The sequence below is a fragment of the Cyrtonyx montezumae genome, unplaced genomic scaffold (genome assembly GCF_038088225.1).
Source record: "Cyrtonyx montezumae isolate F1298 unplaced genomic scaffold, pur_monq_1.0 scaffold_21, whole genome shotgun sequence".
Taxonomy (NCBI): domain Eukaryota; kingdom Metazoa; phylum Chordata; class Aves; order Galliformes; family Odontophoridae; genus Cyrtonyx; species Cyrtonyx montezumae.
The window spans coordinates 6,628,295-6,641,536 of NW_027071948.1; the positions used below are offsets into that span (position 1 = coordinate 6,628,295).

Below are 13,242 nucleotides of genomic sequence, written 5' to 3' on the forward strand. Positions count from 1 at the left end.
GGGGACGGCCGATGCGGCTGTCGGCCGCCTGAGGCTGCCGCCGCCATGGAGCCGCCGTTCGACAGGGAAAATGGCGGCAGTGCGGATGTCCCGGGAGGGCGGGGGGGGGGGGGGGGGCACGGCAGCGGGACGGGGCGCTGAGGGTTCGTGGAGTCAGAGATAGGAATGGCAGGGAACATGGAGACGAGGATAGGGACAGGAACCGCACCATGGGCTGCGAGGAATCGTGGGGACGAGGGTAGGAACAGGGACTCCACCGTCGGGTGTGAAGGGATTTGGGCAGGGATAGGGCCTCTGTTCCCTTTTCTGTCAGCACCCAGGTAGTTGGGGATGGAGCCGCTGCTGTCAGTGTTGTAGGATAGCCTCTGAGCACCACAGTGCACGCTCTCTGAGGCCAGAAGTCTCTCCAGGTGCTGGAAAAATGCCTTTGGAAATGTTCCCATCGTCCAAATCTGTGTTTCCAAATCAATCCAGTAGGGATCTCCTATTTGTGCTCATTACTGTTAATTAGACGTTAACACATCAAAACACCTTTCTCATTTTCACGTTGCTTTCCAGGCTCAAGTTTAAGTTATGGACTGTAAAAAAAAAAAAAAAGTGTCAGAGTTTAGTAAAATGTCACGTAGGAGAAATGTCCCCATGCAGCGTCCCTCCAGTGCTCAGGCACTGCCATAGGCACAACCCTAGAAACCTAGAAAAAAACCTAGAGCCGTACATTCCTAAAAATGTCGAAACTTAGAATCCTAGAAACCTAGTATCAGGGAATCCTAGCACCTTAGAATCCCAATGTCCTAGAATCCCAAAATCATTTAGGATGGATGAAGAAGAACTCAAAGGTTATCAAGCCCAACAGAGGAGATGCCATGCCACAGAAGTCCCTGCAACTGCTCCGCAGCGCCACAGGCTCAGGGCCCAGCAGGGTGACATGCCACAAACAATGGGTGTTTGCCGCACGCAGATACAGGTGATATGCCATAGATAGGGTTTAGTAGTGGAGCTGGCAGTGCTGGGTTAATGGTTGGACGTGGTGGCCTTAGGTCTTTTCCAACCTCCATGAGTCCATAAAGGGAAGATCTCTGTAGGGGAGCTGCTGGCTGAGTGGCCTGAGAACTTTGGACCTCATGTTGTTTTACTTTTTCAACATCTCACTGTTAGAAAAACATGAGTATTACTTTTTAGACACTGTTAAACCAGCAAAGGAGGGGTTGGGTTTTCTTGAGAAGCCCCTCTAACGTGACATGGCTGTCAAGTGTCATCCACCTGCACTGAGTTCTTTCAAAGACACTCTTTGCCTCACCTAAGCCAATATTCCTCAGTTGTGCCAGCACAAACAATTCATAACTCTAGAATATGAATAGTGTCATGTTGTATTTAAATACAGCAAATAACGCAGCACTGATAAGATGTCTGCCAAATAACACACAGATCAGAGGCAGCCCAAAGGAAACTCTTCTGCCTGACTGCCCTCAGCAGCTCCTATGGTAAATGTCCAATTGGACCTGCAAGAGGAGCAGCAGCAGAGAGAGTGTGCGCGAGGAGCTGGGCTGGAGGAGATGGAAGCAGCAGAGAAGGGCAGCCTGCCCAGCCTGCTGCTGGGAGCAGGAGGGAGGTCTCGCCCCCCTGCCAGTCTCTTCCTCCACTCTAGCACTGCGTGAGTGCCAGCAGCTCCAAGCCCAAGCAGCCGGTGCTGCTGCGGGCTGAGTGGAGTTGGTCCTCCAAGAAAGCTTGCGGCCCCAGCGCCACATCCTGCCACGCAGGCTGTGCAGTAGGCCTGCTGCATCCATTCCAAGCTGGAGATTTGATCCTGATACAGACATGAAAGGAGACAAAGCTGCAGCCTGACTAGGAAGGGCCATTCCAAGTACTTCTAACAGCTGAAACAGCTGTAAGGACACCCGAGAAATGTTGGACTCACTACACTCGCATAAAAGTGTCCGCTAGCCCTGAAGCATAGAAGACTTGCCACAGAATAGACATCATTTCTTCCCAGGAGTAAAATTTGGTGCCAGAAATTGGTCAAACTGCTCTCCAAGCCCTGTAGGATCCTCAATCAAGGACATCCTTACTTCTCCGACTGTCTAGGACCCTGCATGGGATCAGCACAGGGCCACTCCCTCCCCCTGCCGAGGTGGCTGCTGCTTGGATTGCTTTAGAATTTTAAGGGGGGGGGCGGAGGGATGGGGAGGAGAGAAGGAGGGTGGGGGGGGCAGGTTATCTAAAGGATCCCGTTTTTGACTGCTTCTCTCCTTTTTCTTTTAAACTTTGATTCCTTCTCGTGAGGAACTGTTTTACTTCTTGCACCCATTAAAGTGGCATGAGCCAACTCTGTTTCAGAGAAAGGGGTCATAAGTTCATAAGTTCATAAGTTCATAAGGTTGGAAAGGACCTATAAGATCATCTAGTCCAACCATCCTCCTATCACTATCTCTACCCAACTACTAAATTAAGTCCTTTAGCACCTCATCTAAACGCTTCTTGAACAGCGCTAGGGATGGTGCCTCAACCACCTCCCTAGGCAGGCCATTCCAGTGCCTGACCACTCTTTCAGAAAAGAAATGCTTCCTGAGGTCTAATCTAAATCTTCCCTGGCGCAACTTGTGGCCATTCCCTCTCGTCCTGTCATTACTTATCAGGGAGAAGAGGCCTACCCCCTCCTCACCACAACCCCCCTTCAGGAAGTGGTAGAGTGCAATAAGGTCTCCTCTGAGCCTCCTCTTCTCCAGACTAAACAATCCCAGCTCCCTCAGCCGCTCCTCATAAGACTTGTGCTCCAGGCCCCTCACCAGTTTTGTTGCCCTTCTCTGAACACGCTCCAGGGCCTCAATGTCCTTCTTGTAGTGAGGGGCCCAAAACTGAACACAGTACTCGAGGTGCGGCCGTACCAGAGCTGAGTACAGGGGGATGATCACCTCCCTGCTCCTGCTGGCTACACTATTTCTAATACAGGCCAGGATGCTGTTGGCCTTGTTAGCCACCTGGGCACACTGCCGGCTCATGTTGAGCCGAGCATCAACCAACACCCCCAGGTCCTTTTCCTCTCTACATTCTTCAAGCCATTCTGCCCCAAGCCTATAGCATTGCATGGGGTTATTGTGGCCAAAGTGCAGGACCCGGCACTTGGTCTTATTGAACCTCATCCCATTTTGCTCAGCCCAGCTGTTCAGCCTATCCAAATCCCTCTGAAGGGCCTCCCTACCCTCAGGCAGTTTGACACATCCTCCCAGCTTTGTGTCATCTGCAAACTTACTGAGGGTACACTCAATTCCCTCGTCTAGGTCATCAATAAAGATATTAAACAAGATGGGCCCCAAAACTGACCCTTGGGGGACACCACTCGTAACAGGACGCCAGCTGGACTTAACTCCATTAACCACTACCCTCTGGGCACGGCCCTCCAGCCAGTTCTCCACCCAGAGAAGAGTGAACCTGTCCACACCACGGGCTGCCAGTTTCCTTAGGAGAATACTGTGGGAGACCGTGTCAAAGGCCTTGCTGAAGTCCAGGTAGACTACATCAACAGCCTTTCCCTCATCTACCTGTCTGGTCACCCAGTCATAGAAGGAGATGAGGTTGGACAAGCACGACCTGCCCCTGGTGAACCCGTGCTGGCTGGGTCTGATCCCTTTATTGCCATGCACGTGTCGTGTGATCTCCCTCAATAACATCTGTTCCATAACTTTCCCTGATACCGAGGTCAGGCTGACAGGCCTGTAGTTCCCCGGGTCTTCCTTACGGCCTTTCTTGAAGATGGGAGTCACATCGGCAAGTCTCCAATCTTGTGGGACCTCTCCAGATAACCAGGAATGCTGATAGATGGCAGAAAGTGGCTCGGCAATCACCTCTGCTAGCTCCCTCAGCACCCTTGGGTGGATCCCATCTGGCCCCATGGACTTGTGGCAGTTCAGATGGAGGAGAAGATCTCTGACAGTCTCTGCTTGAATCACAGGGGGTGCATTATGCACCCCGTCCCAGACTTCCAGGTCAGGGCAAGTACCATTTGGATAACTGTCCTGTTTATTAAAGACAGATGTGAAGAAGGCATTGAGAACCTCAGCCTTTTCCTTATCATCTGTGGTTATATTGCCTGCCTCGTTGAGTAAAGGAGGGAAATTTTCCTTAGTTTTTCTCCTGCTGTTAATATATTTGTAAAAGGGTTTCCTGTTCTCCTTTACAGCAGTAGCCAGCCTAATTTCAAGCTGGGCTTTAGCATTTCTAATTTTCTGCCTGCAGATCTTGGCCAGTTCTCTGTAGTCACCCCAAGTAGCCTGACCCATCTTCCAGAGGACATAGACTCTCCTTTTCTCTCGGAGTCTCAACAAAAGATCCCGGTTCATCCACACTGGTCTTTTGCTCCTCCGGCTTGACTTACAGGACTCCGGGACTGCCTGCTCCTGTGCCTTTAAGATTTCCATCTTGAAGAGCATCCAGGCTTCCTGGACCCCTTTACCCTTCAGGAGCAAGTCCCAAGGGACCCTTGCAACAAGTGTCCTGAACAGGTCAAAGTCTGCCCTCTGGAAGTCCAAGGTAATAGTTTTGCTAGTCACCCTCTTGACGGCACCCAGAATAGCAAACTCAACCATTTCATGGTCACTCTGGCCAAGACAATCTCCAACCTTCACATCCCCTACTAGTCCTTCCCTGTTAGTGAAAAGTAGGTCAAGCAAGGCATCTCCCCTGGTAGGCTCTTGCACCAGCTGAGTCAGGAAGCAATCATCCACACATTCTAGAAATCTCAAGGACTGCTTCCTCTGCGCAGTATTGTATTTCCAGCATATATCAGGGAAGTTGAAGTCCCCTGTTGGGGAAGTTGGGTCATGTGAATTCAAAGTCTGACTGACCCAATCTTTGTCAGTCCCGTAGTTTGGCCAAAATACTGACGCCTTGAGTATTGGCTTTTCACATCACACCAATACATCATACCTGACCGTGGTTTTCTTATCACTTGTTTTAGGGTTGTTTCCCCAATTTCTGATCATCCTACCCAGGGGGAGTATCCTTAGGCACAATCCCAGGGACCTTTTTTCCCTGTTCTTGGCAGCTCCTATTCTCCATCCCTCCAGAACGCTGCTGTGAACTTCCCTGCTTACAAGCTACCACACTCTGACCCTCAGATTAAATAGAGGTGTGCTGCTGGCACTTCATCAAGTGCACAGGGTACCACACACCAACAGCCACCTTCCTGAGACTCTTCTGACACCACTACAGCCACTTTGTCCATGTCTGGCCGGGCCCCTTGTGGGACGACTGAACTGTGGATTCAGCACTCGTTTTGCACTGAAGTGCATCTCAGTCATGCACACTCAAGAGTCTCACCTAACCCCCAAGTCAAGAATTAAATTCTCTTACCTTGCTCACTGCATGAAGTTACCAGGTCTATGTATCAATTCCTGTGCCTATACCTTCTCCCCCTTCTTCAGTCTTTTACAGAGTCTGTCTCTTTTAAACAGTCTCAGTCTCTTGTCAGCCATTTTGGGGAGATATCCCGCTTCTCCAAACAGGACTGCTGAACTTATCAGGGTGCGCCTCTCCTGTGCGTGGCAGAGACCCCTGAAAGGCAGTGGATCCCAGATGAGGTCCTCAAATTGCCAAGAAATGTCTGAGATAATTTTTAGGAGACAGGATCTCTGGTGAAGGAATGTTTAATTTGCGTTTGCAATGGCAGTCACCCTGCCAACAGGAGTGCCTCTATGGGAACACCGTTACAGCTTTTATATGTTTTCCCACAAACTTACCCCGTCCCATTTTCCCATTGGCTGGGTATTCCAGGTTCGCAATCTTACACATTTTGACATTTGTTAATTCGTATTCTACCTTGTACAAGCAAAGGTTTGCATCTGAAATTACATTCTGATTCTTACTTTATCTTGCCGCCAGCCAGTCGCCGTCCTCTTGTTTCCAAGATGTCTCAGAGCTCATCGTATTTACACGGTGGTTTTCTCCAAGGCTTCTTCCCTTCTGTCCAGGGGACATTTCTTTTGTTAAACAAAGAGCGCTGGGGGGTGTCAGGTCTTCCCGATGCCTCTTCAGACAGGCAAGTTCCAACTTGCACTCACCTCCTTGGACACGTCATGTGACAAAATATTACATCTATATTCATACTGGATAAACATAAATACGAGTTACTAGCTATTCCTGTATATCGCTAATCAATTTGCAGTCTTTAGTTCTAATTTCTGTGATGCTAAATGGCCACAGAGACCATGAACTAAATTCTTATCTTGTTCTCCTACAGAAACAACATTCTATTCTCACACTGGTTTTCAGGCACGGGACACGTGTTGCAGAGGGTCCCTCATCAGCCCACGGTGGGTGCTCTGCAAAGCGTACTGCTTTGGCCACCCCAGGTAAGGGCCGTCCCCTTCCCTGCAGAACAGCCAGCACGGGACCGCAGGTTCCAAGGCCAGGCACGTGCCCAAGGCAGAGCAGCGATGTCACAACCCTCTCCTCTATAGCTCCGCTCCTTCTCACCTCCCTCTCCATCTACCTCCCAGCTACGTTCTGGAGTCGTGTGTGGTGATCGGTGCCAACGATTTAACTCATCTGGGCCAGGAGGTCGAAGCGTGCACTTTGTGATACTTCACAAATATTGTAACAACAACATCGCACTGCTTGAATTGGACTGGCCTGTCCACTGCAGCTACTACATCCAGCTTGCCTGTGTGCCCGACACCTCGCTGCACGTGGCTGAGCTCACAGAGTGCTGTGTCAGCGGCTGGGGTATCACACACGTGAGATGTGAGTGTCCAAAACACACGGGTGTCCCGACTTAAAGCGAAACCAGGAGTGACGCCATGGCAGTGTGTCCATGGAGACGGAATGGGTCTGAGTCATTTCCCAAAGCAGGGAAACGGCGGTACATCTCAAGACACAAAGCCAAGACCTAGGGAAGGTGCCTCTTCTGTTCTGTGCTCACAGCTGCAGAAACTGCCCAAACTGCTGAGGGTCCTGCAGGAGGCCAAGGTCCAACTCATTGACTTCAACCTCTGCAACAGCAGCCGGTGGTACAGAGAGGCCATCCATACCCACAACGTGTGCGCTGGTTATCCGCAGGGCGGCATCGACACCTGCCAGGTAGGAGCTGCACGCCGACACGCAGCCGTGCTGTGCCCGCGAGCCGCCCTCCAGTAACGCTCTGCGTTTCTCTCCCCCACTGCAGGGCGATAGCAGTGGCCCTCTCGTGTGCAGAGACAGCAACGCCGACTACTTCTGGCTCGTCGGTGTGACCAGCTGGGGGAAAGGCTGCGCCAGGGCGTTTCATCCTGGCATCTATACCTCCACCCAGGACTATTAAGACTGGATCCTGCGACAGATGAAAGCAGCGCCCCACCCAACATCATGGATGTGGAGTCATTTCATGACCACCTCATCCCACTATCACGAGACAAAGCCAGTGCCAACACCAACACAACAGAGCATGTCAGGCTCCTGTCCATACCCGGTCCAGAAACTTAAGGAATTCTTCACTAGGGTGCAGGAGCTCCTGCGGACTCCAAGGAGAAGCAAGGCTTAAATAGCCGCATGACCCACAGCAGGCTGCAGTGCACCACGACCCTTTTCTTCAGGGGTAATACCTAATGGCAGCCCCAGCACCGAAGCCTTGCTCTGTCCTGTCTGCTGCGTTCTCATTGCACACAAATGTTGAAGTTTACTCAGTTGGATGAATAAAGCTTCTTATTTTCACTGCTATCCATGTCTCTGCTCAGTTCCATCTCAGGAAACTTTCCTCCTTTTCTCAGGTACCTGGTGGGAGCTGGCTTGCTCTGCTCTGCATGCTGCTCCCCCTCCTTCAGGGTGTCGGCCAACCCTGAAAATCACCAGCTGCTGCTGCAGCTGTTCAATCCAGACAGATTTGGAGTCAAGCAAGGACATCAGTGGGGCTTCAGAGCTCCTGGGCTCGGTTGCAAGGGCACAGACCAGCTGCAGTTTTGCTGAATGATTACAGAACAGGGGATTTATGCTTGCGTTTACCTCTGAGGTTACATTCCCTAAGGAGCCCTGAAATACAGGATTTTACAGATGGAAGAGGAGAAAGGGAGAAGGGAAGTGTCTGCATCTAGCAAAATGCAAAACCAGGCACATTCTGCTTTCAAGGGAAAGCTGGACCTTCCCTGCACTGCTCTCTCCAATTCCTTAGGTTTTCCACTCTCAGGGATAGCACAATGTGCTTGCCACCCATAAATCAGCTTTTGCCACCACCTAGAAGCTGGAAGAGTGATTTCTGTAGAATCTATTGTGGAAGGTCTGGATTGCATCCCACCAGCTGCATACCATCCCCTGCTCTGGAGAACAAGGAAGTCCCAACACAATTAACTTTCCGTTGCAGCCTCAAAACTAGTCTCTGCTTTCCAAGCAGGTACTTCTATTAGAACCAAGCTGTTCACTGCACTGGTGAAAGCAGCAGTCGTTCACCTGCTCTGTCTGTGCAAGCTCTGTATCAGTGACCAAGCAAATGGAGCATGAGACAGGGATGACCTTGGCATGTACCTCGACACTGTCTTTGGTTACTCCTTGCTAAAAAGCCACCCCGGAAAGCCCTTGACACCTGCTAATGTCCAGAGGAGCAGCAGCACTCACCTCAGGAGAGCTATCACTGATAAGAGAACTCGACAAAGAGCAAGACTGCCATCAAGAATAAGATGCTGGCTCAGAGCAAGTACATTAGCCATCAGGTGCACACTATCACTTCCCTGCCCCTGGAAAGGATGCAGAAAGGTAAGGAAAATCCCTCCTCAAAGTGACCATTGTTACCAGTAATCTTCCAAGGCATGGGTGTTTTCTGGAAGCTTACCTTAGGTCAGCATAACATGCCCTGAACGGCCAAAAGAAGATCTTTAGGATACTTCAGGAGGTGCAGGCAGACTGCTATTGTGGGGTGGAGAGGGAAAACTTCAGCCTCGGTGCCTGCAACCTGTGAGCAACTTGCTGCAGAGCTTCCTTGGAAAGAACAAGAGAGTTAGAATGGAATCTTCTGCAGAGAAGACAGCAAACTGGCTCAGGTTTTACCTGGATAAAAAAAACGAAATGGTTACAAGACTAAATCCGGCTTGAGCCCTAGCATCTTTGATGTTACCATACAAAAGCAGTAGACGAAAAGGTTATTCAGATGATATAAAATAAACCAGTTAAATTCTCATGCATATACAAGAAACTTAGAGCCAAAGTAGATTTGAAAAACTTCCCAAAATGATAACCACAAAATTTATTCAAAAGACTTGCAAATTACTGAGGGTGATTTCTTGAATCTATTATCAACACAAATGTAATGTATGTGCATCTATGCTCATAGACTGTTCTGAGTTTCTGGCGGATTAAATCAATTTCTTCTCCAGCTGAAGTGGTTGTCTCCGACTTGTTATCCTCTCGAGCTTTTCATTTCTTCCTATGCAGTTAATCTACCAAGGTCTTCCTAGTTGATTCCAGCACTTCAGCTGTGATATCCGTCAGGCACAAAGGTCTGTTTCAGACAAACAAAAAAAATATCATCATGACATCTACTGAAAAGTGTTATTAATTAGAACAGTAGACTAGAAAGGAAAAAAGGTAGAAGATGCTGGATCTGCTGAGCTTTCTTACACAGAACAGGCTACCCAGAAAATCTGTGGATGCCCCATTCCTGGAGGCGTGCAAGGCCAGGCTGGATGGGGCCCTGGGCAGCCTGACACAGTGGGGCACAACAAGCCCATGGCAGTGGGTTGAAACTAGATGGTCTTTGAGGTTCCTTCCAATCTAAGCTATTCTATGATTCTATGATTAGAAGGTATTGCAGAGTGACTTCAGATTCTGATTTATAAAAACGTCATTCTCTGGATTACTGTAATGAATGAGGAGTAATTGTGATAGTTTTCTGGACAGGACCACTACACCTAGCACTCAGACTTCGGATTCTACTCACTAGGTAGACCACGTTCATTAAGATTCACATGTATGCAATATGAAGACCTGTGAATTTGGTGTTAGGCACTCTGCTTTTCCAGATTGACCTTTCCTTTCCTCTGTCTCTTCCCGTGTGTGTCCCAAAATATACTCCTCGAACCCCCTAGATACATCCCATAGTTATTACATATTCCCTGACTGCTCCTTCCTCTGCTTACTATTAACCCATTAGTTAACAGCACCTTACAGTCTGTGTATTGTTCTGGTGAGATTAAGTTTACTCTCTTGACTTTTGTCTGGGTTTGAGTCAGTAGTCAAAATGGGTGAGTCCCTCTTCTTTGATAGCTTTAGGAGCAGCCTATTCCACATGCTCTAAAATTCACTGATCAGGTCACTAAGCTTCTTCCAGCTGCCGAACGTCTTCCATTTCTTAACAAGTTCTTGTGTGGAATGTCAGCAGCCTTTAAACAGACATCAGGAGTGACCACAGAAACATCACATTTGATTGTGTTATTCCACGTGAGAAAACGGATGCTTTGTAGCAGCTATCAACAGGTTACATTTGAGTCACTTGATGTCAGCTGTGTGCTCTTCATAGAATAACTGTCAAATTTCCTAGTTCGCGGTCAACATGTGAATATAAGAGGCACAATAGGTCCCTTTCCCTTGAAGGAACTTAAGTCTTTATGAGCAGAGAAAAATAGAAGAGACTATTACTTAGCCTGGAAACTTCAGAAGGTTTTATATGAGGAGAGAGACTTACAAAGATGAAGGTAAGGCTTTTACAGTTTAACAACAAAATAGTGAGTCAATGACCTCCTGTCTCCTCTGCATTCTCTCTTCACTACAGTTTATGTTTGGCCATGAGAAGTGTTTTAGATATATTCCACATCTTCTTTTAATCATATTTCACATCTGTTAAACGGCTTGGCTTTTTACACACCTTGTGAAGCTTTGGCCGTCGTGAGACAGGTTAGTTTTACCCTACTGATGATGTGTTGTTGCGCTAGTAATCCTGCTTTTCAGGATGATGACCTCATTATTTTATTATTTTGTTACTTTTTGAAAGTCAGATTTACATTCACAGTTAGTTATGCTGATGTTATTTAAAACTATAACAAATTGATTCTTTTAAAGTTCCATGCAAGCACATTCATGTTTTATCTATGTTTACAGGTTCATAGGCTTGTAGGTACATTAGGTTGGAAAGGACCTACAAGATCATCTAGTCCAACCATCCTCCTATCACCATCCCTACCCACTGAACTACTAAATCCAATCCCTTAGCACCTCATCTAAACGCTTCTTGAACAGCGCTAGGGATGGTGCCTCACCCACCTCCCTAGGCAGGCCATTCCAGTGCCTGACCACTCTTTCAGAGAAAAAATGTTTCCTCAGGTCTAATCTGAATCTTCCCTGGCGCTCGTTTGTGTGCATGGATTACATTTATGCAGATGACGAATATTAATGTACAAGCAATTTTCATTTGAAGGTCAGTACTTCATAGTTATCTGTCAGAGTAAGTTTTACTAGCCTGTATGTGTGGTATTAATCTCATAATTAATAAACTTATTCTCTACAGAAGGTTTAATTGATGCACAGGATGTTTGAGAAATCCTGTTGAGTCGAGTCAGCTACATTGCCGTTTTTCCTCTTCATTGTTCTCTGAAAGATCTTGCAGAAGCATTTAACCTTATTTTGTACTGTGGCAGTGCTATTTTACACTCTGATCAGAACACAACCATTTTAAAAAACCGATACCAGATGTAATTTCCATAACTTCGGATAAAGCAAGATCAAAATGCATGGTGGAAAGATAAATTTTACTGTTATTTATGATAACATATGAGGAATACTTCAGAAGTAATGCCTCCTATGTTATTATGTTGGTCCATGACATCAGAGGTGGATGTTGGGGGTATGGAGGTAGAAGCTGAACCTTCTCACCAATATTTGGTTACATTTTGTTGCTGCTCAGCTGAGGGAAGCAGAGGAGCCGTCTGAAAGAACGGTGTCTGATATGGAAGTGCACATGAAGCAAAGGTTTCTCACTGAATTTCTCCATGCAAAAATAAAAAATAAAAAGGCTCCCACTGACACTTATTGACATTTGCTGAATGTTTATGGAGACCAAACAGTGGACAAGAGTACAGGGAAGTAGCGGGTGATGCATTTCTGGAATGGCAACAGCAACATGCAAGATGAATCACATTCTGTATGGACAAGCAGAATTTTGCAAGTGCTGGCATTCAGGCTCTTGTTCACCACTGGAACAACAACAACAACAAAAAAGCAAAGCTAGTTCTGTTTCAAAGAGAATGTTTCATAGCTGAGAATTTGCTCTACCAAAAAGTGTTATTGTGCTCTGCTTCCGTTTTCCTGGAGCTAAAAAGGAGGCATTACGTTTGGAGCAACCTACAATGAAGTCAGTAGACCTCAGAGAAAGAGAAGAAAGATGAAATTAAGCATTTTCATGTTACAACTTAGGCTCTGTTAGCGAACTTGTAAAGTTCCAAAATCTCAATACGGCCATCCCAAAAGTTACATTCAAGTAACAGGTATTCCTCTATTTTTGTTTACTTTCATTGGGATTTTTTTTTCCTTTTTCTTCCTTCCAGTTCATATTTTGGTAGGGAAAGGTCCTGTCTAGCAAAATGAAATGAAAACAAAACAAAACAAACAAACAAACAAAAAACCCCTACCAACTAATCAACCAACCAACAAGCTTGCAAAAGCTTCACTTTTACCATCTACGGGCTCAGATCACTTACTGCATTTTGCCTATTTTTCATTGGGTATGACTTCCTACAGACAAACGCTTTATTTGCTTCTACTTTTTAAGCTGTTTTCCTCATTTTGTCTGTTATGATGTAGTATCACACAGCAAACTTATGATACTACAAAATGACAAAACTGCATGCAGTTTTGTTCCTGGTCAGTGGAATTTATAATATAAATTTCGAAGGTGCTTTGAAGGCCTCTCCGTTAATCCCACTTTGCATCTTGCTGCAGAGTGTGCCGTGCCTCCTGCAGAACCCCAGGGTGACAGAGCTCGATGCTGCCTGGCTGGTGATGCTCTGTGCCTTGCACTATGAGTGGCACAGCAGCAGCAGCAGCCTACCAGGACTGATGGCAGATCTCAAGAACAGGGGTGTTTCAGAGAGATATCGAAAGGTAATGCAGTATTTCTCCTTCTGCTGGACGAGTGACTGGGGCAGAGGGGCACAGAGTTGTCAGATCATTCTTAGTTGGTGGGGAGTGCCTGTTGTTTGCCTGGACGTAGCACAGTACCTTTTTCTGTTGAATTGCACTACACCTCTCAAAAGGAGCACGGAGCTTGACTGGGGCCTGTAGGTGTTAAAGTCATAA

The 13,242-nt window shown here is 47.3% G+C and overlaps 1 pseudogene; it reads left to right on the forward strand.

Moving 5' to 3' along the window:
• The first annotated feature begins 209 nt into the window (after window positions 1-209).
• Window positions 210-7,510, forward strand: LOC136049760 (acrosin-like; annotated as a pseudogene).
• The last annotated feature ends 5,732 nt before the right edge of the window (window positions 7,511-13,242 follow it).